This window comes from Hydractinia symbiolongicarpus, chromosome 11 (genome assembly GCF_029227915.1).
Source record: "Hydractinia symbiolongicarpus strain clone_291-10 chromosome 11, HSymV2.1, whole genome shotgun sequence".
Taxonomy (NCBI): domain Eukaryota; kingdom Metazoa; phylum Cnidaria; class Hydrozoa; order Anthoathecata; family Hydractiniidae; genus Hydractinia; species Hydractinia symbiolongicarpus.
The window spans coordinates 18,537,093-18,561,931 of NC_079885.1; the positions used below are offsets into that span (position 1 = coordinate 18,537,093).

At 48.5% G+C, this 24,839-nt stretch overlaps 36 non-coding genes across 36 annotated transcripts; all 36 read left to right on the forward strand.

Annotated features, from left to right (window-relative positions):
• The first annotated feature begins 236 nt into the window (after nt 1-236).
• LOC130619360 (U5 spliceosomal RNA) lies at nt 237-357 on the forward strand. The gene has a single exon (XR_008980101.1). It is a non-coding gene; the product is annotated as a U5 spliceosomal RNA (small nuclear RNA).
• A 547-nt stretch (nt 358-904) lies between these two features.
• On the forward strand, nt 905-1,025 carry LOC130619884 (U5 spliceosomal RNA). The gene has a single exon (XR_008980620.1). It is a non-coding gene; the product is annotated as a U5 spliceosomal RNA (small nuclear RNA).
• Nucleotides 1,026-1,573: 548 nt separating this feature from the next.
• Nucleotides 1,574-1,694, forward strand: LOC130619361 (U5 spliceosomal RNA). The gene has a single exon (XR_008980102.1). It is a non-coding gene; the product is annotated as a U5 spliceosomal RNA (small nuclear RNA).
• Nucleotides 1,695-2,240: 546 nt separating this feature from the next.
• Nucleotides 2,241-2,361, forward strand: LOC130619363 (U5 spliceosomal RNA). The gene has a single exon (XR_008980103.1). It is a non-coding gene; the product is annotated as a U5 spliceosomal RNA (small nuclear RNA).
• Nucleotides 2,362-2,908: 547 nt separating this feature from the next.
• LOC130619364 (U5 spliceosomal RNA) lies at nt 2,909-3,029 on the forward strand. The gene has a single exon (XR_008980104.1). It is a non-coding gene; the product is annotated as a U5 spliceosomal RNA (small nuclear RNA).
• A 547-nt stretch (nt 3,030-3,576) lies between these two features.
• LOC130619366 (U5 spliceosomal RNA) lies at nt 3,577-3,697 on the forward strand. Its single transcript, XR_008980106.1, has one exon. It is a non-coding gene; the product is annotated as a U5 spliceosomal RNA (small nuclear RNA).
• Nucleotides 3,698-4,243: 546 nt separating this feature from the next.
• Nucleotides 4,244-4,364, forward strand: LOC130619693 (U5 spliceosomal RNA). Its single transcript, XR_008980432.1, has one exon. It is a non-coding gene; the product is annotated as a U5 spliceosomal RNA (small nuclear RNA).
• Nucleotides 4,365-4,911: 547 nt separating this feature from the next.
• LOC130619367 (U5 spliceosomal RNA) lies at nt 4,912-5,032 on the forward strand. The gene has a single exon (XR_008980108.1). It is a non-coding gene; the product is annotated as a U5 spliceosomal RNA (small nuclear RNA).
• A 546-nt stretch (nt 5,033-5,578) lies between these two features.
• Nucleotides 5,579-5,699, forward strand: LOC130619368 (U5 spliceosomal RNA). The gene has a single exon (XR_008980109.1). It is a non-coding gene; the product is annotated as a U5 spliceosomal RNA (small nuclear RNA).
• A 548-nt stretch (nt 5,700-6,247) lies between these two features.
• On the forward strand, nt 6,248-6,368 carry LOC130619369 (U5 spliceosomal RNA). The gene has a single exon (XR_008980110.1). It is a non-coding gene; the product is annotated as a U5 spliceosomal RNA (small nuclear RNA).
• A 547-nt stretch (nt 6,369-6,915) lies between these two features.
• On the forward strand, nt 6,916-7,036 carry LOC130619370 (U5 spliceosomal RNA). The gene has a single exon (XR_008980111.1). It is a non-coding gene; the product is annotated as a U5 spliceosomal RNA (small nuclear RNA).
• Nucleotides 7,037-7,584: 548 nt separating this feature from the next.
• LOC130619372 (U5 spliceosomal RNA) lies at nt 7,585-7,705 on the forward strand. Its single transcript, XR_008980113.1, has one exon. It is a non-coding gene; the product is annotated as a U5 spliceosomal RNA (small nuclear RNA).
• Nucleotides 7,706-8,253: 548 nt separating this feature from the next.
• On the forward strand, nt 8,254-8,374 carry LOC130619805 (U5 spliceosomal RNA). Its single transcript, XR_008980543.1, has one exon. It is a non-coding gene; the product is annotated as a U5 spliceosomal RNA (small nuclear RNA).
• Nucleotides 8,375-8,920: 546 nt separating this feature from the next.
• LOC130619745 (U5 spliceosomal RNA) lies at nt 8,921-9,042 on the forward strand. Its single transcript, XR_008980484.1, has one exon. It is a non-coding gene; the product is annotated as a U5 spliceosomal RNA (small nuclear RNA).
• Nucleotides 9,043-9,589: 547 nt separating this feature from the next.
• Nucleotides 9,590-9,710, forward strand: LOC130619374 (U5 spliceosomal RNA). The gene has a single exon (XR_008980114.1). It is a non-coding gene; the product is annotated as a U5 spliceosomal RNA (small nuclear RNA).
• A 547-nt stretch (nt 9,711-10,257) lies between these two features.
• LOC130619375 (U5 spliceosomal RNA) lies at nt 10,258-10,378 on the forward strand. The gene has a single exon (XR_008980115.1). It is a non-coding gene; the product is annotated as a U5 spliceosomal RNA (small nuclear RNA).
• A 548-nt stretch (nt 10,379-10,926) lies between these two features.
• LOC130618837 (U5 spliceosomal RNA) lies at nt 10,927-11,047 on the forward strand. The gene has a single exon (XR_008979582.1). It is a non-coding gene; the product is annotated as a U5 spliceosomal RNA (small nuclear RNA).
• A 548-nt stretch (nt 11,048-11,595) lies between these two features.
• Nucleotides 11,596-11,716, forward strand: LOC130619376 (U5 spliceosomal RNA). The gene has a single exon (XR_008980116.1). It is a non-coding gene; the product is annotated as a U5 spliceosomal RNA (small nuclear RNA).
• A 549-nt stretch (nt 11,717-12,265) lies between these two features.
• Nucleotides 12,266-12,386, forward strand: LOC130619377 (U5 spliceosomal RNA). Its single transcript, XR_008980117.1, has one exon. It is a non-coding gene; the product is annotated as a U5 spliceosomal RNA (small nuclear RNA).
• Nucleotides 12,387-12,934: 548 nt separating this feature from the next.
• Nucleotides 12,935-13,055, forward strand: LOC130619379 (U5 spliceosomal RNA). The gene has a single exon (XR_008980120.1). It is a non-coding gene; the product is annotated as a U5 spliceosomal RNA (small nuclear RNA).
• A 547-nt stretch (nt 13,056-13,602) lies between these two features.
• LOC130619380 (U5 spliceosomal RNA) lies at nt 13,603-13,723 on the forward strand. The gene has a single exon (XR_008980121.1). It is a non-coding gene; the product is annotated as a U5 spliceosomal RNA (small nuclear RNA).
• A 547-nt stretch (nt 13,724-14,270) lies between these two features.
• LOC130619381 (U5 spliceosomal RNA) lies at nt 14,271-14,391 on the forward strand. Its single transcript, XR_008980122.1, has one exon. It is a non-coding gene; the product is annotated as a U5 spliceosomal RNA (small nuclear RNA).
• A 1,501-nt stretch (nt 14,392-15,892) lies between these two features.
• LOC130619924 (U5 spliceosomal RNA) lies at nt 15,893-16,013 on the forward strand. The gene has a single exon (XR_008980661.1). It is a non-coding gene; the product is annotated as a U5 spliceosomal RNA (small nuclear RNA).
• Nucleotides 16,014-16,560: 547 nt separating this feature from the next.
• Nucleotides 16,561-16,681, forward strand: LOC130618790 (U5 spliceosomal RNA). Its single transcript, XR_008979534.1, has one exon. It is a non-coding gene; the product is annotated as a U5 spliceosomal RNA (small nuclear RNA).
• A 546-nt stretch (nt 16,682-17,227) lies between these two features.
• On the forward strand, nt 17,228-17,348 carry LOC130619382 (U5 spliceosomal RNA). Its single transcript, XR_008980123.1, has one exon. It is a non-coding gene; the product is annotated as a U5 spliceosomal RNA (small nuclear RNA).
• Nucleotides 17,349-17,894: 546 nt separating this feature from the next.
• LOC130619383 (U5 spliceosomal RNA) lies at nt 17,895-18,015 on the forward strand. Its single transcript, XR_008980124.1, has one exon. It is a non-coding gene; the product is annotated as a U5 spliceosomal RNA (small nuclear RNA).
• A 547-nt stretch (nt 18,016-18,562) lies between these two features.
• On the forward strand, nt 18,563-18,683 carry LOC130619385 (U5 spliceosomal RNA). Its single transcript, XR_008980125.1, has one exon. It is a non-coding gene; the product is annotated as a U5 spliceosomal RNA (small nuclear RNA).
• A 548-nt stretch (nt 18,684-19,231) lies between these two features.
• LOC130619386 (U5 spliceosomal RNA) lies at nt 19,232-19,352 on the forward strand. Its single transcript, XR_008980126.1, has one exon. It is a non-coding gene; the product is annotated as a U5 spliceosomal RNA (small nuclear RNA).
• Nucleotides 19,353-19,900: 548 nt separating this feature from the next.
• LOC130619695 (U5 spliceosomal RNA) lies at nt 19,901-20,021 on the forward strand. The gene has a single exon (XR_008980433.1). It is a non-coding gene; the product is annotated as a U5 spliceosomal RNA (small nuclear RNA).
• A 547-nt stretch (nt 20,022-20,568) lies between these two features.
• Nucleotides 20,569-20,689, forward strand: LOC130619387 (U5 spliceosomal RNA). The gene has a single exon (XR_008980127.1). It is a non-coding gene; the product is annotated as a U5 spliceosomal RNA (small nuclear RNA).
• A 547-nt stretch (nt 20,690-21,236) lies between these two features.
• On the forward strand, nt 21,237-21,357 carry LOC130619388 (U5 spliceosomal RNA). Its single transcript, XR_008980128.1, has one exon. It is a non-coding gene; the product is annotated as a U5 spliceosomal RNA (small nuclear RNA).
• Nucleotides 21,358-21,904: 547 nt separating this feature from the next.
• Nucleotides 21,905-22,025, forward strand: LOC130618838 (U5 spliceosomal RNA). Its single transcript, XR_008979583.1, has one exon. It is a non-coding gene; the product is annotated as a U5 spliceosomal RNA (small nuclear RNA).
• Nucleotides 22,026-22,573: 548 nt separating this feature from the next.
• On the forward strand, nt 22,574-22,694 carry LOC130619677 (U5 spliceosomal RNA). Its single transcript, XR_008980416.1, has one exon. It is a non-coding gene; the product is annotated as a U5 spliceosomal RNA (small nuclear RNA).
• Nucleotides 22,695-23,235: 541 nt separating this feature from the next.
• LOC130619389 (U5 spliceosomal RNA) lies at nt 23,236-23,356 on the forward strand. The gene has a single exon (XR_008980130.1). It is a non-coding gene; the product is annotated as a U5 spliceosomal RNA (small nuclear RNA).
• Nucleotides 23,357-23,904: 548 nt separating this feature from the next.
• Nucleotides 23,905-24,025, forward strand: LOC130619391 (U5 spliceosomal RNA). The gene has a single exon (XR_008980132.1). It is a non-coding gene; the product is annotated as a U5 spliceosomal RNA (small nuclear RNA).
• A 547-nt stretch (nt 24,026-24,572) lies between these two features.
• Nucleotides 24,573-24,693, forward strand: LOC130619392 (U5 spliceosomal RNA). The gene has a single exon (XR_008980133.1). It is a non-coding gene; the product is annotated as a U5 spliceosomal RNA (small nuclear RNA).
• Nucleotides 24,694-24,839: the final 146 nt, after the last annotated feature.

Below are 24,839 nucleotides of genomic sequence, written 5' to 3' on the forward strand. Positions count from 1 at the left end.
GTATTGCCTACAGGGACCACACTCTCCGAGACAGCGAACGCAACTTCCTAGTGATTCACGCGAACGCACTCAACTAGGTGATGTAGATCAGAAAGGTGAAAGTCCTTGTGTCAAGTCTACACCTCACGATGCAGCACCTTTTAAGCGTCCTCTACGAACGGACACACTGGCAAGCGGCACACCACAAGCAAAGGTTAAGTCGGCTCGAAGGCACAACAGGTCGCGCCGACTTACGACAACTCTGGGCTTTCTTCAGTTCACGCACAAATCTTTCGCCTTTTACTAAAGATTTCCGTGGAGAAGGCCAAAACGATGAGTATATAGACGATTTTTCTACTGTCTCGCTTCGGCGGGACGATCACTAGTCTAAATGAAAAAACGTGCAGGAGGCCATACGCCGGCCTATCTCTCATCTCGCTCACAGAGACTTGGTAAGCACGGTCCACTCAATGGCTTTCCAAATGCGAAGAGTGAAGGCCGCAGACGGCAGGGGTTGAGCCAAGGGCCTTTCGGACGTATCCCGCTCACAAGGTTTTTTTTTTTTTTAGCAGAATAATACATACGAGCTAATCAAAATCGGCTCGAGGAAAAAATAAAGTTCAGAGACAACCAAAGGAGTCGAACTGCAGTAGAAACAAACTAGATGTAACGCAAGCCACTAGTACGACGTATTGCTTACAGGGACCACACTCTCCGAGACAGCGAACGCAACTTCCTAGTGATTCACGCGAACGCACTGAACTAGGTGATGTAGATCAGAAAGGTGAAAGTCCTTGTGTCAAGTCTACACCTCACGATGCAGCACCTTTTAAGCGTCCTCTACGAACGGACACACTGGCAAGCGGCACACCACAAGCAAAGGTTAAGTCGGCTCGAAGGCACAACAGGTCGCGCCGACTTACGACAACTCTGGGCTTTCTTCAGTTCACGCACAAATCTTTCGCCTTTTACTAAAGATTCCCGTGGAGAAGGCCAAAACGATGAGTATATAGACGATTTTTCTACTGTCTCGCTTCGGCGGGACGATCACTAGTCTAAATGAAAAAACGTGCAGGAGGCCATACGCGGGCCTATCTCTCATCTCGCTCACAGAGACTTGGTAAGCACGGTCCACTCAATGGCTTTCCAAATGCGAAGAGTGAAGGCCGCAGACGGCAGGGGTTGAGCCAAGGGCCTTTCGGCCGTATCCCGCTCACAAGTTTTTTTTTTCTTTTAGCAGAATAATACATACGAGCTAATCAAAATCGGCTCGAGGAAAGAAATAAAGTTCAGAGACAACCAAAGGAGTCGAACTGCATTAGAAACAAACTAGATGTAACGCAAGCCACTAGTACGACGTATTGCCTACAGGGACCACACTCTCCGAGACAGCGAACGCAACTTCCTAGTGATTCACGCGAACGCACTCAACTAGGTGATGTAGATCAGAAAGGTGAAAGTCCTTGTGTCAAGTCTACACCTCACGATGCAGCACCTTTTAAGCGTCCTCTACGAACGGACACACTGGCAAGCGGCACACCACAAGCAAAGGTTAAGTCGGCTCGAAGGCACAACAGGTCGCGCCGACTTACGACAACTCTGGGCTTTCTTCAGTTCACGCACAAATCTTTCGCCTTTTACTAAAGATTTCCGTGGAGAAGGCCAAAACGATGAGTATATAGACGATTTTTCTACTGTCTCGCTTCGGCGGGACGATCACTAGTCTAAATGAAAAAACGTGCAGGAGGCCATACGCCGCCCTATCTCTCATCTCGCTCACAGAGACTTGGTAAGTACGGTCCACTCAATGGCTTTCCAAATGCGAAGAGTGAAGGCCGCAGACGGCAGGGGTTGAGCCAAGGGCCTTTCGGCCGTATCCCGCTCACAAGTTTTTTTTTTTTTAGCAGAATAATACATACGAGCTAATCAAAATCGGCTCGAGGAAAGAAATAAAGTTCAGAGACAACCAAAGGAGTCGAACTGCAGTAGAAACAAACTAGATGTAACGCAAGCCACTAGTACGACGTATTGCCTACAGGGACCACACTCTCCAAGACAGCGAACGCGACTTCCTAGTGATTCACGCGAACGCACTCAACTAGGTGATGTAGATCAGAAAGGTGAAAGTCCTTGTGTCAAGTCTACACCTCACGATGCAGCACCTTTTAAGCGTCCTCTACGAACGGACACACTGGCAAGCGGCACACCACAAGCAAAGGTTAAGTCGGCTCGAAGGCACAACAGGTCGCGCCGACTTACGACAACTCTGGGCTTTCTTCAGTTCACGCACAAATCTTTCGCCTTTTACTAAAGATTTCCGTGGAGAAGGCCAAAACGATGAGTATATAGACGATTTTTCTACTGTCTCGCTTCGGCGGGACGATCACTAGTCTAAATGAAAAAACGTGCAGGAGGCCATACGCGGGCCTATCTCTCATCTCGCTCACAGAGACTTGGTAAGCACGGTCCACTCAATGGCTTTCCAAATGCGAAGAGTGAAGGCCGCAGACGGCAGGGGTTAAGCCAAGGGCCTTTCGGCCGTATCCCGCTCACAAGTTTTTTTTTTTTTTAGCAGAATAATACATACGAGCTAATCAAAATCGGCTCGAGAAAAGAAATAAAGTTCAGAGACAACCAAAGGAGTCGAACTGCAGTAGAAACAAACTAGATGTAACGCAAGCCACTAGTACGACGTATTGCCTACAGGGACCACACTCTCCGAGACAGCGAACGCAACTTCCTAGTGATTCACGCGAACGCACTCAACTAGGTGATGTAGATCAGAAAGGTGAAAGTCCTTGTGTCAAGTCTACACCTCACGATGCAGCACCTTTTAAGCGTCCTCTACGAACGGACACACTGGCAAGCGGCACACCACAAGCAAAGGTTAAGTCGGCTCGAAGGCACAACAGGTCGCGCCGACTTACGACAACTCTGGGCTTTCTTCAGTTCACGCACAAATCTTTCGCCTTTTACTAAAGATTTCCGTGGAGAAGGCCAAAACGATGAGTATATAGACGATTTTTCTACTGTCTCGCTTCGGCGGGACGATCACTAGTCTAAATGAAAAAACGTGCAGGAGGCCATACGCCGCCCTATCTCTCATCTCGCTCACAGAGACTTGGTAAGTACGGTCCACTCAATGGCTTTCCAAATGCGAAGAGTGAAGGCCGCAGACGGCAGGGGTTGAGCCAAGGGCCTTTCGGCCGTATCCCGCTCACAAGTTTTTTTTTTTTTTAGCAGAATAATACATACGAGCTAATCAAAATCGGCTCGAGGAAAGAAATAAAGTTCAGAGACAACCAAAAGAGTCGAACTGCAGTAGAAACAAACTAGATGTAACGCAAGCCACTAGTACGACGTATTGCCTACAGGGACCACACTCTCCGAGACAGCGAACGCAACTTCCTAGTGATTCACGCGAACGCACTCAACTAGGTGATGTAGATCAGAAAGGTGAAAGTCCTTGTGTCAAGTCTACACCTCACGATGCAGCACCTTTTAAGCGTCCTCTACGAACGGACACACTGGCAAGCGGCACACCACAAGCAAAGGTTAAGTCGGCTCGAAGGCACAACAGGTCGCGCCGACTTACGACAACTCTGGGCTTTCTTCAGTTCACGCACAAATCTTTCGCCTTTTACTAAAGATTTCCGTGGAGAAGGCCAAAACGATGAGTATATAGACGATTTTTCTACTGTCTCGCTTCGGCGGGACGATCACTAGTCTAAATGAAAAAACGTGCAGGAGGCCATACGCGGGCCTATCTCTCATCTCGCTCACAGAGACTTGGTAAGCACGGTCCACTCAATGGCTTTCCAAATGCGAAGAGTGAAGGCCGCAGACGGCAGGGGTTGAGCCAAGGGCCTTTCGGCCGTATCCCGCTCACAAGTTTTTTTTTTTTTAGCAGAATAATACATACGAGCTAATCAAAATCGGCTCGAGGAAAGAAATAAAGTTCAGAGACAACCAAAGGAGTCGAACTGCAGTAGAAACAAACTAGATGTAACGCAAGCCACTAGTACGACGTATTGCCTACAGGGACCACACTCTCCGAGACAGCGAACGCAACTTCCTAGTGATTCACGCGAACGCACTCAACTAGGTGATGTAGATCAGAAAGGTGAAAGTCCTTGTGTCAAGTCTACACCTCACGATGCAGCACCTTTTAAGCGTCCTCTACGAACGGACACACTGGCAAGCGGCACACCACAAGCAAAGGTTAAGTCGGCTCGAAGGCACAACAGGTCGCGCCGACTTACGACAACTCTGGGCTTTCTTCAGTTCACGCACAAATCTTTCGCCTTTTACTAAAGATTTCCGTGGAGAAGGCCAAAACGATGAGTATATAGACGATTTTTCTACTGTCTTGCTTCGGCGGGACGATCACTAGTCTAAATGAAAAAACGTGCAGGAGGCCATACGCCGCCCTATCTCTCATCTCGCTCACAGAGACTTGGTAAGCACGGTCCACTCAATGGCTTTCCAAATGCGAAGAGTGAAGGCCGCAGACGGCAGGGGTTGAGCCAAGGGCCTTTCGGCCGTATCCCGCTCACAAGTTTTTTTTTTTTTTAGCAGAATAATACATACGAGCTAATCAAAATCGGCTCGAGGAAAGAAATAAAGTTCAGAGACAACCAAAGGAGTCGAACTGCAGTAGAAACAAACTAGATGTAACGCAAGCCACTAGTACGACGTATTGCCTACAGGGACCACACTCTCCGAGACAGCGAACGCAACTTCCTAGTGATTCACGCGAACGCACTCAACTAGGTGATGTAGATCAGAAATGTGAAAGTCCTTGTGTCAAGTCTACACCTCACGATGCAGCACCTTTTAAGCGTCCTCTACGAACGGACACACTGGCAAGCGGCACACCACAAGCAAAGGTTAAGTCGGCTCGAAGGCACAACAGGTCGCGCCGACTTACGACAACTCTGGGCTTTCTTCAGTTCACGCACAAATCTTTCGCCTTTTACTAAAGATTTCCGTGGAGAAGGCCAAAACGATGAGTATATAGACGATTTTTCTACTGTCTCGCTTCGGCGGGACGATCACTAGTCTAAATGAAAAAACGTGCAGGAGGCCATACGCCGCCCTATCTCTCATCTCGCTCACAGAGACTTGGTAAGTACGGTCCACTCAATGGCTTTCCAAATGCGAAGAGTGAAGGCCACAGACGGCAGGGGTTGAGCCAAGGGCCTTTCGGCCGTATCCCGTCACAAGTTTTTTTTTTTTTTAGCAGAATAATACATACGAGCTAATCAAAATCGGCTCGAGGAAAGAAATAAAGTTCAGAGACAACCAAAAGAGTCGAACTGCAGTAGAAACAAACTAGATGTAACGCAAGCCACTAGTACGACGTATTGCCTACAGGGACCACACTCTCCGAGACAGCGAACGCAACTTCCTAGTGATTCACGCGAACGCACTCAACTAGGTGATGTAGATCAGAAAGGTGAAAGTCCTTGTGTCAAGTCTACACCTCACGATGCAGCACCTTTTAAGCGTCCTCTACGAACGGACACACTGGCAAGCGGCACACCACAAGCAAAGGTTAAGTCGGCTCGAAGGCACAACAGGTCGCGCCGACTTACGACAACTCTGGGCTTTCTTCAGTTCACGCACAAATCTTTCGCCTTTTACTAAAGATTTCCGTGGAGAAGGCCAAAACGATGAGTATATAGACGATTTTTCTACTGTCTCGCTTCGGCGGGACGATCACTAGTCTAAATGAAAAAAACGTGCAGGAGGCCATACGCGGGCCTATCTCTCATCTCGCTCACAGAGACTTGGTAAGCACGGTCCACTCAATGGCTTTCCAAATGCGAAGAGTGAAGGCCGCAGACGGCAGGGGTTGAGCCAAGGGCCTTTCGGCCGTATCCCGCTCACAAGTTTTTTTTTTTTTTAGCAGAATAATACATACGAGCTAATCAAAATCGGCTCGAGGAAAGAAATAAAGTTCAGAGACAACCAAAGGAGTCGAACTGCAGTAGAAACATACTAGATGTAACGCAAGCCACTAGTACGACGTATTGCCTACAGGGACCACACTCTCCGAGACAGCGAACGCAACTTCCTAGTGATTCACGCGAACGCACTCAACTAGGTGATGTAGATCAGAAAGGTGAAAGTCCTTGTGTCAAGTGTACACCTCACGATGCAGCACCTTTTAAGCGTCCTCTACGAACGGACACACTGGCAAGCGGCACACCACAAGCAAAGGTTAAGTCGGCTCGAAGGCACAACAGGTCGCGCCGACTTACGACAACTCTGGGCTTTCTTCAGTTCACGCACAAATCTTTCGCCTTTTACTAAAGATTTCCGTGGAGAAGGCCAAAACGATGAGTATATAGACGATTTTTCTACTGTCTCGCTTCGGCGGGACGATCACTAGTCTAAATGAAAAAACGTGCAGGAGGCCATACGCGGGCCTATCTCTCATCTCGCTCACAGAGACTTGGTAAGCACGGTCCACTCAATGGCTTTCCAAATGCGAAGAGTGAAGGCCGCAGACGGCAGGGGTTGAGCCAAGGGCCTTTCGGCCGTATCCCGCTCACAAGTTTTTTTTTTTTTTAGCAGAATAATACATACGAGCTAATCAAAATCGGCTCGAGGAAAGAAATAAAGTTCAGAGACAACCAAAGGAGTCGAACTGCAGTAGAAACAAACTAGATGTAACGCAAGCCACTAGTACGACGTATTGCCTACAGGGACCACACTCTCCGAGACAGCGAACGCAACTTCCTAGTGATTCACGCGAACGCACTCAACTAGGTGATGTAGATCAGAAAGGTGAAAGTCCTTGTGTCAAGTCTACACCTCACGATGCAGCACCTTTTAAGCGTCCTCTACGAACGGACACACTGGCAAGCGGCACACCACAAGCAAAGGTTAAGTCGGCTCGAAGGCACAACAGGTCGCGCCGACTTACGACAACTCTGGGCTTTCTTCAGTTCACGCACAAATCTTTCGCCTTTTACTAAAGATTTCCGTGGAGAAGGCCAAAACGATGAGTATATAGACGATTTTTCTACTGTCTCGCTTCGGCGGGACGATCACTAGTCTAAATGAAAAAACGTGCAGGAGGCCATACGCCGCCCTATCTCTCATCTCGCTCACAGAGACTTGGTAAGCACGGTCCACTCAATGGCTTTCCAAATGCGAAGAGTGAAGGCCGCAGACGGCAGGGGTTGAGCCAAGGGCCTTTCGGCCGTATCCCCCTCACAAGTTTTTTTTTTTTTTTAGCAGAATAATACATACGAGCTAATCAAAATCGGCTCGAGGAAAGAAATAAAGTTCAGAGACAACCAAAGGAGTCGAACTGCAGTAGAAACAAACTAGATGTAACGCAAGCCACTAGTACGACGTATTGCCTACAGGGACCACACTCTCCGAGACAGCGAACGCAACTTCCTAGTGATTCACGCGAACGCACTCAACTAGGTGATGTAGATCAGAAAGGTGAAAGTCCTTGTGTCAAGTCTACACCTCACGATGCAGCACCTTTTAAGCGTCCTCTACGAACGGACACACTGGCAAGCGGCACACCACAAGCAAAGGTTAAGTCGGCTCGAAGGCACAACAGGTCGCGCCGACTTACGACAACTCTGGGCTTTCTTCAGTTCACGCACAAATCTTTCGCCTTTTACTAAAGATTTCCGTGGAGAAGGCCAAAACGATGAGTATATAGACGATTTTTCTACTGTCTCGCTTCGGCGGGACGATCACTAGTCTAAATGAAAAAACGTGCAGGAGGCCATACGCGGGCCTATCTCTCATCTCGCTCACAGAGACTTGGTAAGCACGGTCCACTCAGTGGCTTTCCAAATGCGAAGAGTGAAGGCCGCAGACGGCAGGGGTTGAGCCAAGGGCCTTTCGGCCGTATCCCGCTCACAAGTTTTTTTTTTTTTTTAGCAGAATAATACATACGAGCTAATCAAAATCGGCTCGAGGAAAGAAATAAAGTTCAGAGACAACCAAAGGAGTCGAACTGCAGTAGAAACAAACTAGATGTAACGCAAGCCACTAGTACGACGTATTGCCTACAGGGACCACACTCTCCGAGACAGCGAACGCAACTTCCTAGTGATTCACGCGAACGCACTCAACTAGGTGATGTAGATCAGAAAGGTGAAAGTCCTTGTGTCAAGTCTACACCTCACGATGCAGCACCTTTTAAGCGTCCTCTACGAACGGACACACTGGCAAGCGGCACACCGCAAGCAAAGGTTAAGTCGGCTCGAAGGCACAACAGGTCGCGCCGACTTACGACAACTCTGGGCTTTGTTCAGTTCACGCACAAATCTTTCGCCTTTTACTAAAGATTTCCGTGGAGAAGGCCAAAACGATGAGTATATAGACGATTTTTCTACTGTCTCGCTTCGGCGGGACGATCACTAGTCTAAATGAAAAAACGTGCAGGAGGCCATACGCCGCCCTATCTCTCATCTCGCTCACAGAGACTTGGTAAGTACGGTCCACTCAATGGCTTTCCAAATGCGAAGAGTGAAGGCCGCAGACGGCAGGGGTTGAGCCAAGGGCCTTTCGGCCGTATCCCGCTCACAAGTTTTTTTTTTTTTAGCAGAATAATACATACGAGCTAATCAAAATCGGCTCGAGGAAAGAAATAAAGTTCAGAGACAACCAAAGGAGTCGAACTGCAGTAGAAACAAACTAGATGTAACGCAAGCCACTAGTACGACGTATTGCCTACAGGGACCACACTCTCCGAGACAGCGAACGCAACTTCCTAGTGATTCACGCGAACGCACTCAACTAGGTGATGTAGATCAGAAAGGTGAAAGTCCTTGTGTCAAGTCTACACCTCACGATGCAGCACCTTTTAAGCGTCCTCTACGAACGGACACACTGGCAAGCGGCACACCACAAGCAAAGGTTAAGTCGGCTCGAAGGCACAACAGGTCGCGCCGACTTACGACAACTCTGGGCTTTCTTCAGTTCACGCACAAATCTTTCGCCTTTTACTAAAGATTTCCGTGGAGAAGGCCAAAACGATGAGTATATAGACGATTTTTCTACTGTCTCACTTCGGCGGGACGATCACTAGTCTAAATGAAAAAACGTGCAGGAGGCCATACGCGGGCCTATCTCTCATCTCGCTCACAGAGACTTGGTAAGCACGGTCCACTCAATGGCTTTCCAAATGCGAAGAGTGAAGGCCGCAGACGGCAGGGGTTGAGCCAAGGGCCTTTCGGCCGTATCCCGCTCACAAGTTTTTTTTTTTTTTTAGCAGAATAATACATACGAGCTAATCAAAATCGGCTCGAGGAAAGAAATAAAGTTCAGAGACAACCAAAGGAGTCGAACTGCAGTAGAAACATACTAGATGTAACGCAAGCCACTAGTACGACGTATTGCCTACAGGGACCACACTCTCCGAGACAGCGAACGCAACTTCCTAGTGATTCACGCGAACGCACTCAACTAGGTGATGTAGATCAGAAAGGTGAAAGTCCTTGTGTCAAGTCTACACCTCACGATGCAGCACCTTTTAAGCGTCCTCTACGAACGGACACACTGGCAAGCGGCACACCACAAGCAAAGGTTAAGTCGGCTCGAAGGCACAACAGGTCGCGCCGACTTACGACAACTCTGGGCTTTCTTCAGTTCACGCACAAATCTTTCGCCTTTTACTAAAGATTTCCGTGGAGAAGGCCAAAACGATGAGTATATAGACGATTTTTCTACTGTCTCGCTTCGGCGGGACGATCACTAGTCTAAATGAAAAAACGTGCAGGAGGCCATACGCGGGCCTATCTCTCATCTCGCTCACAGAGACTTGGTAAGCACGGTCCACTCAATGGCTTTCCAAATGCGAAGAGTGAAGGCCGCAGACGGCAGGGGTTGAGCCAAGGGCCTTTCGGCCGTATCCCGCTCACAAGTTTTTTTTTTTTTTAGCAGAATAATACATACGAGCTAATCAAAATCGGCTCGAGGAAAGAAATAAAGTTCAGAGACAACCAAAGGAGTCGAACTGCAGTAGAAACAAACTAGATGTAACGCAAGCCACTAGTACGACGTATTGCCTACAGGGACCACACTCTCCGAGACAGCGAACGCAACTTCCTAGTGATTCACACGAACGCACTCAACTAGGTGATGTAGATCAGAAAGGTGAAAGTCCTTGTGTCAAGTCTACACCTCACGATGCAGCACCTTTTAAGCGTCCTCTACGAACGGACACACTGGCAAGCGGCACACCACAAGCAAAGGTTAAGTCGGCTCGAAGGCACAACAGGTCGCGCCGACTTACGACAACTCTGGGCTTTCTTCAGTTCACGCACAAATCTTTCGCCTTTTACTAAAGATTTCCGTGGAGAAGGCCAAAACGATGAGTATATAGACGATTTTTCTACTGTCTCGCTTCGGCGGGACGATCACTAGTCTAAATGAAAAAACGTGCAGGAGGGCATACGCGGGCCTATCTCTCATCTCGCTCACAGAGACTTGGTAAGCACGGTCCACTCAATGGCTTTCCAAATGCGAAGAGTGAAGGCCGCAGACGGCAGGGGTTGAGCCAAGGGCCTTTCGGCCGTATCCCGCTCACAAGTTTTTTTTTTTTTTTAGCAGAATAATACATACGAGCTAATCAAAATCGGCTCGAGGAAAGAAATAAAGTTCAGAGACAACCAAAGGAGTCGAACTGCAGTAGAAACAAACTAGATGTAACGCAAGCCACTAGTACGACGTATTGCCTACAGGGACCACACTCTCCGAGACAGCGAACGCAACTTCCTAGTGATTCACGCGAACGCACTCAACTAGGTGATGTAGATCAGAAAGGTGAAAGTCCTTGTGTCAAGTCTACACCTCACGATGCAGCACCTTTTAAGCGTCCTCTACGAACGGACACACTGGCAAGCGGCACACCACAAGCAAAGGTTAAGTCGGCTCGAAGGCACAACAGGTCGCGCCGACTTACGACAACTCTGGGCTTTCTTCATTTCACGCACAAATCTTTCGCCTTTTACTAAAGATTTCCGTGGAGAAGGCCAAAACGATGAGTATATAGACGATTTTTCTACTGTCTCGCTTCGGCGGGACGATCACTAGTCTAAATGAAAAAACATGCAGGAGGCCATACGCGGGCCTATCTCTCATCTCGCTCACAGAGACTTGGTAAGCACGGTCCACTCAATGGCTTTCCAAATGCGAAGAGTGAAGGCCGCAGACGGCAGGGGTTGAGCCAAGGGCCTTTCGGCCGTATCCCGCTCACAAGTCTTTTTTTTTTTTTAGCAGAATAATACATACGAGCTAATCAAAATCGGCTCGAGGAAAGAAATAAAGTTCAGAGACAACCAAAGGAGTCGAACTGCAGTAGAAACAAACTAGATGTAACGCAAGCCACTAGTACGACGTATTGCCTACAGGGACCACACTCTCCGAGACAGCGAACGCAACTTCCTAGTGATTCACGCGAACGCACTCAACTAGGTGATGTAGATCAGAAAGGTGAAAGTCCTTGTGTCAAGTCTACACCTCACGATGCAGCACCTTTTGAGCGTCCTCTACGAACGGACACACTGGCAAGCGGCACACCACAAGCAAAGGTTAAGTCGGCTCGAAGGCACAACAGGTCGCGCCGACTTACGACAACTCTGGGCTTTCTTCAGTTCACGCACAAATCTTTCGCCTTTTACTAAAGATTTCCGTGGAGAAGGCCAAAACGATGAGTATATAGACGATTTTTCTACTGTCTCGCTTCGGCGGGACGATCACTAGTCTAAATGAAAAAACATGCAGGAGGCCATACGCGGGCCTATCTCTCATCTCGCTCACAGAGACTTGGTAAGCACGGTCCACTCAATGGCTTTCCAAATGCGAAGAGTGAAGGCCGCAGACGGCAGGGGTTGAGCCAAGGGCCTTTCGGCGGTATCCCGCTCACAAGTCTTTTTTTTTTTTTTAGCAGAATAATACATACGAGCTAATCAAAATCGGCTCGAGGAAAGAAATAAAGTTCAGAGACAACCAAAGGAGTCGAACTGCAGTAGAAACAAACTAGATGTAACGCAAGCCACTAGTACGACGTATTGCCTACAGGGACCACACTCTCCGAGACAGCGAACGCAACTTCCTAGTGATTCACGCGAACGCACTCAACTAGGTGATGTAGATCAGAAAGGTGAAAGTCCTTGTGTCAAGTCTACACCTCACGATGCAGCACCTTTTGAGCGTCCTCTACGAACGGACACACTGGCAAGCGGCACACCACAAGCAAAGGTTAAGTCGGCTCGAAGGCACAACAGGTCGCGCCGACTTACGACAACTCTGGGCTTTCTTCAGTTCACGCACAAATCTTTCGCCTTTTACTAAAGATTTCCGTGGAGAAGGCCAAAACGATGAGTATATAGACGATTTTTCTACTGTCTCGCTTCGGCGGGACGATCACTAGTCTAAATGAAAAAACGTGCAGGAGGCCATACGCGGGCCTATCTCTCATCTCGCTCACAGAAACTTGGTAAGCACGGTCCACTCAATGGCTTTCCAAATGCGAAGAGTGAAGGCCGCAGACGGCAGGGGTTGAGCCAAGGGCCTTTCAGCCGTATCCCGCTCACAAGTTTTTTTTTTTTTTTAGCAGAATAATACATACGAGCTAATCAAAATCGGCTCGAGGAAAGAAATAAAGTTCAGAGACAACCAAAGGAGTCGAACTGCAGTAGAAACAAACTAGATGTAACGCAAGCCACTAGTACGACGTATTGCCTACAGGGACCACACTCTCCGAGACAGCGAACGCAACTTCCTAGTGATTCACGCGAACGCACTCAACTAGGTGATGTAGATCAGAAAGGTGAAAGTCCTTGTGTCAAGTCTACACCTCACGATGCAGCACCTTTTAAGCGTCCTCTACGAACGGACACACTGGCAAGCGGCACACCACAAGCAAAGGTTAAGTCGGCTCGAAGGCACAACAGGTCGCGCCGACTTACGACAACTCTGGGCTTTCTTCAGTTCACGCACAAATCTTTCGCCTTTTACTAAAGATTTCCGTGGAGAAGGCCAAAACGATGAGTATATAGACGATTTTTCTACTGTCTCGCTTCGGCGGGACGATCACTAGTCTAAATGAAAAAACGTGCAGGAGGCCATACGCGGGCCTATCTCTCATCTCGCTCACAGAGACTTGGTAAGCACGGTCCACTCAATGGCTTTCCAAATGCGAAGAGTGAAGGCCGCAGACGGCAGGGGTTGAGCCAAGGGCCTTTCGGCCGTATCCCGCTCACAAGTTTTTTTTTTTTTTAGCAGAATAATACATACGAGCTAATCAAAATCGGCTCGAGGAAAGAAATAAAGTTCAGAGACAACCAAAGGAGTCGAACTGCAGTAGAAACAAACTAGATGTAACGCAAGCCACTAGTACGACGTATTGCCTACAGGGACCACACTCTCCGAGACAGCGAACGCAACTTCCTAGTGATTCACGCGAACGCACTCAACTAGGTGATGTAGATCAGAAAGGTGAAAGTCCTTGTGTCAAGTCTACACCTCACGATGCAGCACCTTTTAAGCGTCCTCTACGAACGGACACACTGGCAAGCGGCACACCACAAGCAAAGGTTAAGTCGGCTCGAAGGCACAACAGGTCGCGCCGACTTACGACAACTCTGGGCTTTCTTCAGTTCACGCACAAATCTTTCGCCTTTTACTAAAGATTTCCGTGGAGAAGGCCAAAACGATGAGTATATAGACGATTTTTCTACTGTCTCGCTTCGGCGGGACGATCACTAGTCTAAATGAAAAAACGTGCAGGAGGCCATACGCGGGCCTATCTCTCATCTCGCTCACAGAGACTTGGTAAGCACGGTCCACTCAATGGCTTTCCAAATGCGAAGAGTGAAGGCCGCAGACGGCAGGGGTTGAGCCAAGGGCCTTTCGGCCGTATCCCGCTCACAAGTTTTTTTTTTTTTCAGCAGAATAATACATACGAGCTAATCAAAATCGGCTCGAGGAAAGAAATAAAGTTCAGAGACAACCAAAGGAGTCGAACTGCAGTAGAAACAAACTAGATGTAACGCAAGCCACTAGTACGACGTATTGCCTACAGGGACCACACTCTCCGAGACAGCGAACGCAACTTCCTAGTGATTCACGCGAACGCACTCAACTAGGTGATGTAGATCAGAAAGGTGAAAGTCCTTGTGTCAAGTCTACACCTCACGATGCAGCACCTTTTAAGCGTCCTCTACGAACGGACACACTGGCAAGCGGCACACCACAAGCAAAGGTTAAGTCGGCTCGAAGGCACAACAGGTCGCGCCGACTTACGACAACTCTGGGCTTTCTTCAGTTCACGCACAAATCTTTCGCCTTTTACTAAAGATTTCCGTGGAGAAGGCCAAAACGATGAGTATATAGACGATTTTTCTACTGTCTCGCTTCGGCGGGACGATCACTAGTCTAAATGAAAAAACGTGCAGGAGGCCATACGCGGGCCTATCTCTCATCTCGCTTACAGAGACTTGGTAAGCACGGTCCACTCAATGGCTTTCCAAATGCGAAGAGTGAAGGCCGCAGACGGCAGGGGTTGAGCCAAGGGCCTTTCGGCCGTATCCCGCTCTCAAGTTTTTTTTTTTTTTAGCAGAATAATACATACGAGCTAATCAAAATCGGCTCGAGGAAAGAAATAAAGTTCAGAGACAACCAAAGGAGTCGAACTGCAGTAGAAACAAACTAGATGTAACGCAAGCCACTAGTACGACGTATTGCCTACAGGGACCACACTCTCCGAGACAGCGAACGCAACTTCCTAGTGATTCACGCGAACGCACTCAACTAGGTGATGTAGATCAGAAAGGTGAAAGTCCTTGTGTCAAGTCTACACCTCACGATGCAGCACCTTTTAAGCGTCCTCTACGAACGGACACACTGGCAAGCGGCACACCACAAGCAAAGGTTAAGTCGGCTCGAAGGCACAACAGGTCTCGCTCACAGAGACTTGGTAAGCACGGTCCACTCAATGGCTTTCCAAATGCGAAGAGTGAAGGCCGCAGACGGCAGGGGTTGAGCCAAGGGCCTTTCGCCCGTATCCCGCTCACAAGTTTTTTTTTTTTTTTAGCAGAATAATACATGCGAGCTAATCAAAATCGGCTCGAGGAAAGAAATAAAGTTCAGAGACAACCAAAGGAGTCGAACTGCAGTAGAAACAAACTAGATGTAACGCAAGCCACTAGTACGACGTATTGCCTACAGGGACCACACTCTCCGAGACAGCGAACGCAACTTCCTAGTGATTCACGCGAACGCACTCAACTAGGTGATGTAGATCAGAAAGGTGAAAGTCCTTGTGTCAAGTCTACACCTCACGATGCAGCACCTTTTAAGCGTCCTCTACGAACGGACACACTGGCAAGCGGCACACCACAAGCAAAGGTTAAGTCGGCTCGAAGGCACAACAGGTCTCGCTCACAGAGACTTGGTAAGCACGGTCCACTCAATGGCTTTCCAAATGCGAAGAGTGAAGGCCGCAGACGGCAGGGGTTGAGCCAAGGGCCTTTCGCCCGTATCCCGCTCACAAGTTTTTTTTTTTTTTTAGCAGAATAATACATACGAGCTAATCAAAATCGGCTCGAGGAAAGAAATAAAGTTCAGAGACAACCAAAGGAGTCGAACTGCAGTAGAAACAAACTAGATGTAACGCAAGCCACTAGTACGACGTATTGCCTACAGGGACCACACTCTCCGAGACAGCGAACGCAACTTCCTAGTGATTCACGCGAACGCACTCAACTAGGTGATGTAGATCAGAAAGGTGAAAGTCCTTGTGTCAAGTCTACACCTCACGATGCAGCACCTTTTAAGCGTCCTCTACGAACGGACACACTGGCAAGCGGCACACCACAAGCAAAGGTTAAGTCGGCTCGAAGGCACAACAGGTCGCGCCCACTTACGACAACTCTGGGCTTTCTTCAGTTCACGCACAAATCTTTCGCCTTTTACTAAAGATTTCCGTGGAGAAGGCCAAAACGATAAGTATATAGACGATTTTACTACTGTCTCGCTTCGGCGGGACGATCACTAGTCTAAATGAAAAAACGTGCAGGAGGCCATACGCGGGCCTATCTCTCATCTCGCTCACAGAGACTTGGTAAGCACGGTCCACTCAATGGCTTTCCAAATGCGAAGAGTGAAGGCCGCAGACGGCAGGGGTTGAGCCAAGGGCCTTTCGGCCGTATCCCGCTCACAAGTTTTTTTTTTTTTTAGCAGAATAATACATACGAGCTAATCAAAATCGGCTCGAGGAAAGAAATAAAGTTCAGAGACAACCAAAGGAGTCGAACTGCAGTAGAAACAAACTAGATGTAACGCAAGCCACTAGTACGACGTATTACCTACAGGGACCACACTCTCCGAGACAGCGAACGCAACTTCCTAGTGATTCACGCGAACGCACTCAACTAGGTGATGTAGATCAGAAAGGTGAAAGTCCTTGTGTCAAGTCTACACCTCACGATGCAGCACCTTTTAAGCGTCCTCTACGAACGGACACACTGGCAAGCGGCACACCACAAGCAAAGGTTAAGTCGGCTCGAAGGCACAACAGGTCGCGCCGACTTACGACAACTCTGGGCTTTCTTCAGTTCACGCACAAATCTTTCGCCTTTTACTAAAGATTTCCGTGGAGAAGGCCAAAACGATGAGTATATAGACAATTTTTCTACTGTCTCGCTTCGGCGGGACGATCACTAGTCTAAATGAAAAAACGTGCAGGAGGCCATACGCGGGCCTATCTCTCATCTCGCTCACAGAGACTTGGTAAGCACGGTCCACTCAATGGCTTTCCAAATGCGAAGAGTGAAGGCCGCAGACGGCAGGGGTTGAGCCAAGGGCCTTTCGCCCGTATCCCGCTCACAAGTTTTTTTTTTTTTAGCAGAATAATACATACGAGCTAATCAAAATCGGCTCGAGGAAAGAAATAAAGTTCAGAGACAACCAAAGGAGTCGAACTGCAGTAGAAACAGACTAGATGTAACGCAAGCCACTAGTACGACGTATTGCCTACAGGGACCACACTCTCCGAGACAGCGAACGCAACTTCCTAGTGATTCACGCGAACGCACTCAACTAGGTGATGTAGATCAGAAAGGTGAAAGTCCTTGTGTCAAGTCTACACCTCACGGTGCAGCACCTTTTAAGCGTCCTCTACGAACGGACACACTGGCAAGCGGCACACCACAAGCAAAGGTTAAGTCGGCTCGAAGGCACAACAGGTCGCGCCGACTTACGACAACTCTGGGCTTTCTTCAGTTCACGCACAAATCTTTCGCCTTTTACTAAAGATTTCCGTGGAGAAGGCCAAAACGATGAGTATATAGACGATTTTTCTACTGTCTCGCTTCGGCGGGACGATCACTAGTCTAAATGAAAAAACGTGCAGGAGGCCATACGCGGGCCTATCTCTCATCTCGCTCACAGAGACTTGGTAAGCACGGTCCACTCAATGGCTTTCCAAATGCGAAGAGTGAAGGCCGCAGACGGCAGGGGTTGAGCCAAGGGCCTTTCGGCCGTATCCCGCTCACAAGTTTTTTTTTTTTTAGCAGAATAATACATACGAGCTAATCAAAATCGGCTCGAGGAAAAAAATAAAGTTCAGAGACAACCAAAAGAGTCGAACTGCAGTAGAAACAAACTAGATGTAACGCAAGCCACTAGTACGACGTATTGCCTACAGGGACCACACTCTCCGAGACAGCGAACGCAACTTCCTAGTGATTCACGCGAACGCACTCAACTAGGTGATGTAGATCAGAAAGGTGAAAGTCCTTGTGTCAAGTCTACACCTCACGATGCAGCACCTTTTAAGCGTCCTCTACGAACGGACACACTGGCAAGCGGCACACCACAAGCAAAGGTTAAGTCGGCTCGAAGGCACAACAGGTCGCGCCGACTTACGACAACTCTGGGCTTTCTTCAGTTCACGCACAAATCTTTCGCCTTTTACTAAAGATTTCCGTGGAGAAGGCCAAAACGATGAGTATATAGACGATTTTTCTACTGTCTCGCTTCGGCGGGACGATCACTAGTCTAAATGAAAAAACGTGCAGGAGGCCATACGCGGGCCTATCTCTCATCTCGCTCACAGAGAATTGGTAAGCACGGTCCACTCAATGGCTTTCCAAATGCGAAGAGTGAAGGCCGCAGACGGCAGGGGTTGAGCCAAGGGCCTTTCGCCCGTATCCCGCTCACAAGTTTTTTTTTTTTTTAGCAGAATAATACATACGAGCTAATCAAAATCGGCTCGAGGAAAGAAATAAAGTTCAGAGACAACCAAAGGAGTCGAACTGCAGTAGAAACAAACTAGATGTAACGCAAGCCACTAGTACGACGTATTGCCTACAGGGACAACACTCTCCGAGACAGCGAACGCAACTTCCTAGTGATTCACGCGAACGCACTCAACTAGATGATGTAGATCAGAAAGGTGAAAGTCCTTGTGTCAAGTCTACACCTCACGATGCAGCACCTTTTAAGCGTCCTCTACGAACGGACACACTGGCAAGCGGCACACCACAAGCAAAGGTTAAGTCGGCTCGAAGGCACAACAGGTCGCGCCGACTTACGACAACTCTGGGCTTTCTTCAGTTCACGCACAAATCTTTCGCCTTTTACTAAAGATTTCCGTGGAGAAGGCCAAAACGATGAGTATATAGACGATTTTTCTACTGTCTCGCTTCGGCGGGACGATCACTAGTCTAAATGAAAAAACGTGCAGGAGGCCATACGCGGGCCTATCTCTCATCTCGCTCACAGAGACTTGGTAAGCACGGTCCACTCAATGGCTTTCCAAATGCGAAGAGTGAAGGCCGCAGACGGCAGGGGTTGAGCCAAGGGCCTTTCGGCCGTATCCCGCTCACAAGTTTTTTTTTTTTTTTAGCAGAATAATACATACGAGCTAATCAAAATCGGCTCGAGGAAAGAAATAAAGTTCAGAGACAACCAAAGGAGTCGAACTGCAGTAGAAACAAACTAGATGTAACGCAAGCCACTAGTACGACGTATTGCCTACAGGGACCACACTCTCCGAGACAGCGAACGCAACTTCCTAGTGATTCACGCGAACGCACTGAACTAGGTGATGTAGATCAGAAAGGTGAAAGTCCTTGTGTCAAGTCTACACCTCACGATGCAGCACCTTTTAGGCGTCCTCTACGAACGGACACACTGGCAAGCGGCACACCACAAGCAAAGGTTAAGTCGGCTCGAAGGCACAACAGGTCGCGCCGACTTACGACAACTCTGGGCTTTCTTCAGTTCACGCACAAATCTTTCGCCTTTTACTAAAGATTTCCGTGGAGAAGGCCAAAACGATGAGTATATAGACGATTTTTCTACTGTCTCGCTTCGGCGGGACGATCACTAGTCTAAATGAAAAAACGTGCAGGAGGCCATACGCGGGCCTATCTCTCATCTCGCTCACAGAGACTTGGTAAGCACGGTCCACTCAATGGCTTTCCAAATGCGAAGAGTGAAGGCCGCAGACGGCAGGGGTTGAGCCAAGGGCCTTTCGGCCGTATCCCGCTCACAAGTTTTTTTTTTTTTTTAGCAGAATAATACATACGAGCTAATCAAAATCGGCTCGAGGAAAGAAATAAAGTTCAGAGACAACCAAAGGAGTCGAACTGCAGTAGAAACAAACTAGATGTAACGCAAGCCACTAGTACGACGTATTGCCTACAGGGACCACACTCTCCGAGACAGCGAACGCAACTTCCTAGTGATTCACGCGAACGCATTGAACTAGGTGATGTAGATCAGAAAGGTGAAAGTCCTTGTGTCAAGTCTACACCTCACGATGCAGCACCTTTTAGGCGTCCTCTACGAACGGACACACTGGCAAGCGGCACACCACAAGCAAAGGTTAAGTCGGCTCGAAGGCACAACAGGTCGCGCCGACTTACGACAACTCTGGGCTTTCTTCAGTTCACGCACAAATCTTTCGCCTTTTACTAAAGATTTCCGTGGAGAAGGCCAAAACGATGAGTATATAGACGATTTTTCTACTGTCTTGCTTCGGCGGGACGATCACTAGTCTAAATGAAAAAACGTGCAGGAGGCCATACGCGGGCCTATCTCTCATCTCGCTCACAGAGACTTGGTAAGCACGGTCCACTCAATGGCTTTCCAAATGCGAAGAGTGAAGGCCGCAGACGGCAGGGGTTGAGCCAAGGGCCTTTCGGCCGTATCCCGCTCACAAGTTTTTTTTTTTTTTAGCAGAATAATACATACGAGCTAATCAAAATCGGCTCGAGGAAAAAAATAAAGTTCAGAGACAACCAAAAGAGTCGAACTGCAGTAGAAACAAACTAGATGTAACGCAAGCCACTAGTACGACGTATTGCCTACAGGGACCACACTCTCCGAGACAGCGAACGCAACTTCCTAGTGATTCACGCGAACGCACTCAACTAGGTGATGTAGATCAGAAAGGTGAAAGTCCTTGTGTCAAGTCTACACCTCACGATGCAGCACCTTTTAGGCGTCCTCTACGAACGGACACACTGGCAAGCGGCACACCACAAGCAAAGGTTAAGTCGGCTCGAAGGCACAACAGGTCGCGCCGACTTACGACAACTCTGGGCTTTCTTCAGTTCACGCACAAATCTTTCGCCTTTTACTAAAGATTTCCGTGGAGAAGGCCAAAACGATGAGTATATAGACGATTTTTCTACTGTCTCGCTTCGGCGGGACGATCACTAGTCTAAATGAAAAAACGTGCAGGAGGCCATACGCGGGCCTATCTCTCATCTCGCTCACAGAGACTTGGTAAGCACGGTCCACTCAATGGCTTTCCAAATGCGAAGAGTGAAGGCCGCAGACGGCAGGGGTTGAGCCAAGGGCCTTTCGGCCGTATCCCGCTCACAAGTTTTTTTTTTTTTTAGCAGAATAATACATACGAGCTAATCAAAATCGGCTCGAGGAAAGAAATAAAGTTCAGAGACAACCAAAGGAGTCGAACTGCAGTAGAAACAAACTAGATGTAACGCAAGCCACTAGTACGACGTATTGCCTACAGGGACCACACTCTCCGAGACAGCGAACGCAACTTCCTAGTGATTCACGCGAACGCACTCAACTAGGTGATGTAGATCAGAAAGGTGAAAGTCCTTGTGTCAAGTCTACACCTCACGATGCAGCACCTTTTAAGCGTCCTCTACGAACGGACACACTGGCAAGCGGCACACCACAAGCAAAGGTTAAGTCGGCTCGAAGGCACAACAGGTCGCGCCGACTTACGACAACTCTGGGCTTTCTTCAGTTCACGCACAAATCTTTCGCCTTTTACTAAAGATTTCCGTGGAGAAGGCCAAAACGATGAGTATATAGACGATTTTTCTACTGTCTCGCTTCGGCGGGACGATCACTAGTCTAAATGAAAAAACGTGCAGGAGGGCATACGCGGGCCTATCTCTCATCTCGCTCACAGAGACTTGGTAAGCACGGTCCACTCAATGGCTTTCCAAATGCGAAGAGTGAAGGCCGCAGACGGCAGGGGTTGAGCCAAGGGCCTTTCGGCCGTATCCCGCTCACAAGTTTTTTTTTTTTTTAGCAGAATAATACATACGAGCTAATCAAAATCGGCTCGAGGAAAGAAATAAAGTTCAGAGACAACCAAAGGAGTCGAACTGCAGTAGAAACAAACTAGATGTAACGCAAGCCACTAGTACGACGTATTGCCTACAGGGACCACACTCTCCGAGACAGCGAACGCAACTTCCTAGTGATTCACGCGAACGCACTCAACTAGGTGATGTAGATCAGAAAGGTGAAAGTCCTTGTGTCAAGTCTACACCTCACGATGCAGCACCTTTTAAGCGTCCTCTACGAACGGACACACTGGCAAGCGGCACACCACAAGCAAAGGTTAAGTCGGCTCGAAGGCACAACAGGTCGCGCCGACTTACGACAACTCTGGGCTTTCTTCATTTCACGCACAAATCTTTCGCCTTTTACTAAAGATTTCCGTGGAGAAGGCCAAAACGATGAGTATATAGACGATTTTTCTACTGTCTCGCTTCGGCGGGACGATCACTAGTCTAAATGAAAAAACATGCAGGAGGCCATACGCGGGCCTATCTCTCATCTCGCTCACAGAGACTTGGTAAGCACGGTCCACTCAATGGCTTTCCAAATGCGAAGAGTGAAGGCCGCAGACGGCAGGGGTTGAGCCAAGGGCCTTTCGGCCGTATCCCGCTCACAAGTCTTTTTTTTTTTTTAGCAGAATAATACATACGAGCTAATCAAAATCGGCTCGAGGAAAGAAATAAAGTTCAGAGACAACCAAAGGAGTCGAACTGCAGTAGAAACAAACTAGATGTAACGCAAGCCACTAGTACGACGTATTGCCTACAGGGACCACACTCTCCGAGACAGCGAACGCAACTTCCTAGTGATTCACGCGAACGCACTCAACTAGGTGATGTAGATCAGAAAGGTGAAAGTCCTTGTGTCAAGTCTACACCTCACGATGCAGCACCTTTTGAGCGTCCTCTACGAACGGACACACTGGCAAGCGGCACACCACAAGCAAAGGTTAAGTCGGCTCGAAGGCACAACAGGTCGCGCCGACTTACGACAACTCTGGGCTTTCTTCAGTTCACGCACAAATCTTTCGCCTTTTACTAAAGATTTCCGTGGAGAAGGCCAAAACGATGAGTATATAGACGATTTTTCTACTGTCTCGCTTCGGCGGGACAGTCTAAATGAAAAAACATGCAGGAGGCCATACGCGGGCCTATCTCTCATCTCGCTCACAGAGACTTGGTAAGCACGGTCCACTCAATGGCTTTCCAAATGCGAAGAGTGAAGGCCGCAGACGGCAGGGGTTGAGCCAAGGGCCTTTCGGCCGTATCCCGCTCACAAGTCTTTTTTTTTTTTTAGCAGAATAATACATACGAGCTAATCAAAATCGGCTCGAGGAAAGAAATAAAGTTCAGAGACAACCAAAGGAGTCGAACTGCAGTAGAAACAAACTAGATGTAACGCAAGCCACTAGTACGACGTATTGCCTACAGGGACCACACTCTCCGAGACAGCGAACGCAACTTCCTAGTGATTCACGCGAACGCACTCAACTAGGTGATGTAGATCAGAAAGGTGAAAGTCCTTGTGTCAAGTCTACACCTCACGATGCAGCACCTTTTAAGCGTCCTCTACGAACGGACACACTGGCAAGCGGCACACCACAAGCAAAGGTTAAGTCGGCTCGAAGGCACAACAGGTCGCGCCGACTTACGACAACTCTGGGCTTTCTTCAGTTCACGCACAAATCTTTCGCCTTTTACTAAAGATTTCCGTGGAGAAGGCCAAAACGATGAGTATATAGACGATTTTTCTACTGTCTCGCTTCGGCGGGACGATCACTAGTCTAAATGAAAAAACGTGCAGGAGGCCATACGCGGGCCTATCTCTCATCTCGCTCACAGAAACTTGGTAAGCACGGTCCACTCAATGGCTTTCCAAATGCGAAGAGTGAAGGCCGCAGACGGCAGGGGTTGAGCCAAGGGCCTTTCAGCCGTATCCCGCTCACAAGTTTTTTTTTTTTTTTAGCAGAATAATACATACGAGCTAATCAAAATCGGCTCGAGGAAAGAAATAAAGTTCAGAGACAACCAAAGGAGTCGAACTGCAGTAGAAACAAACTAGATGTAACGCAAGCCACTAGTACGACGTATTGCCTACAGGGACCACACTCTCCGAGACAGCGAACGCAACTTCCTAGTGATTCACGCGAACGCACTCAACTAGGTGATGTAGATCAGAAAGGTGAAAGTCCTTGTGTCAAGTCTACACCTCACGATGCAGCACCTTTTAAGCGTCCTCTACGAACGGACACACTGGCAAGCGGCACACCACAAGCAAAGGTTAAGTCGGCTCGAAGGCACAACAGGTCGCGCCGACTTACGACAACTCTGGGCTTTCTTCAGTTCACGCACAAATCTTTCGCCTTTTACTAAAGATTTCCGTGGAGAAGGCCAAAACGATGAGTATATAGACGATTTTTCTACTGTCTCGCTTCGGCGGGACGATCACTAGTCTAAATGAAAAAACGTGCAGGAGGCCATACGCGGGCCTATCTCTCATCTCGCTCACAGAGACTTGGTAAGCACGGTCCACTCAATGGCTTTCCAAATGCGAAGAGTGAAGGCCGCAGACGGCAGGGGTTGAGCCAAGGGCCTTTCGGCCGTATCCCGCTCACAAGTTTTTTTTTTTTTTAGCAGAATAATACATACGAGCTAATCAAAATCGGCTCGAGGAAAGAAATAAAGTTCAGAGACAACCAAAGGAGTCGAACTGCAGTAGAAACAAACTAGATGTAACGCAAGCCACTAGTACGACGTATTGCCTACAGGGACCACACTCTCCGAGACAGCGAACGCAACTTCCTAGTGATTCACGCGAACGCACTCAACTAGGTGATGTAGATCAGAAAGGTGAAAGTCCTTGTGTCAAGTCTACACCTCACGATGCAGCACCTTTTAAGCGTCCTCTACGAACGGACACACTGGCAAGCGGCACACCACAAGCAAAGGTTAAGTCGACTCGAAGGCACAACAGGTCGCGCCGACTTACGACAACTCTGGGCTTTCTTCAGTTCACGCACAAATCTTTCGCCTTTTACTAAAGATTTCCGTGGAGAAGGCCAAAACGATGAGTATATAGACGATTTTTCTACTGTCTCGCTTCGGCGGGACGATCACTAGTCTAAATGAAAAAACGTGCAGGAGGCCATACGCGGGCCTATCTCTCATCTCGCTCACAGAGACTTGGTAAGCACGGTCCACTCAATGGCTTTCCAAATGCGAAGAGTGAAGGCCGCAGACGGCAGGGGTTGAGCCAAG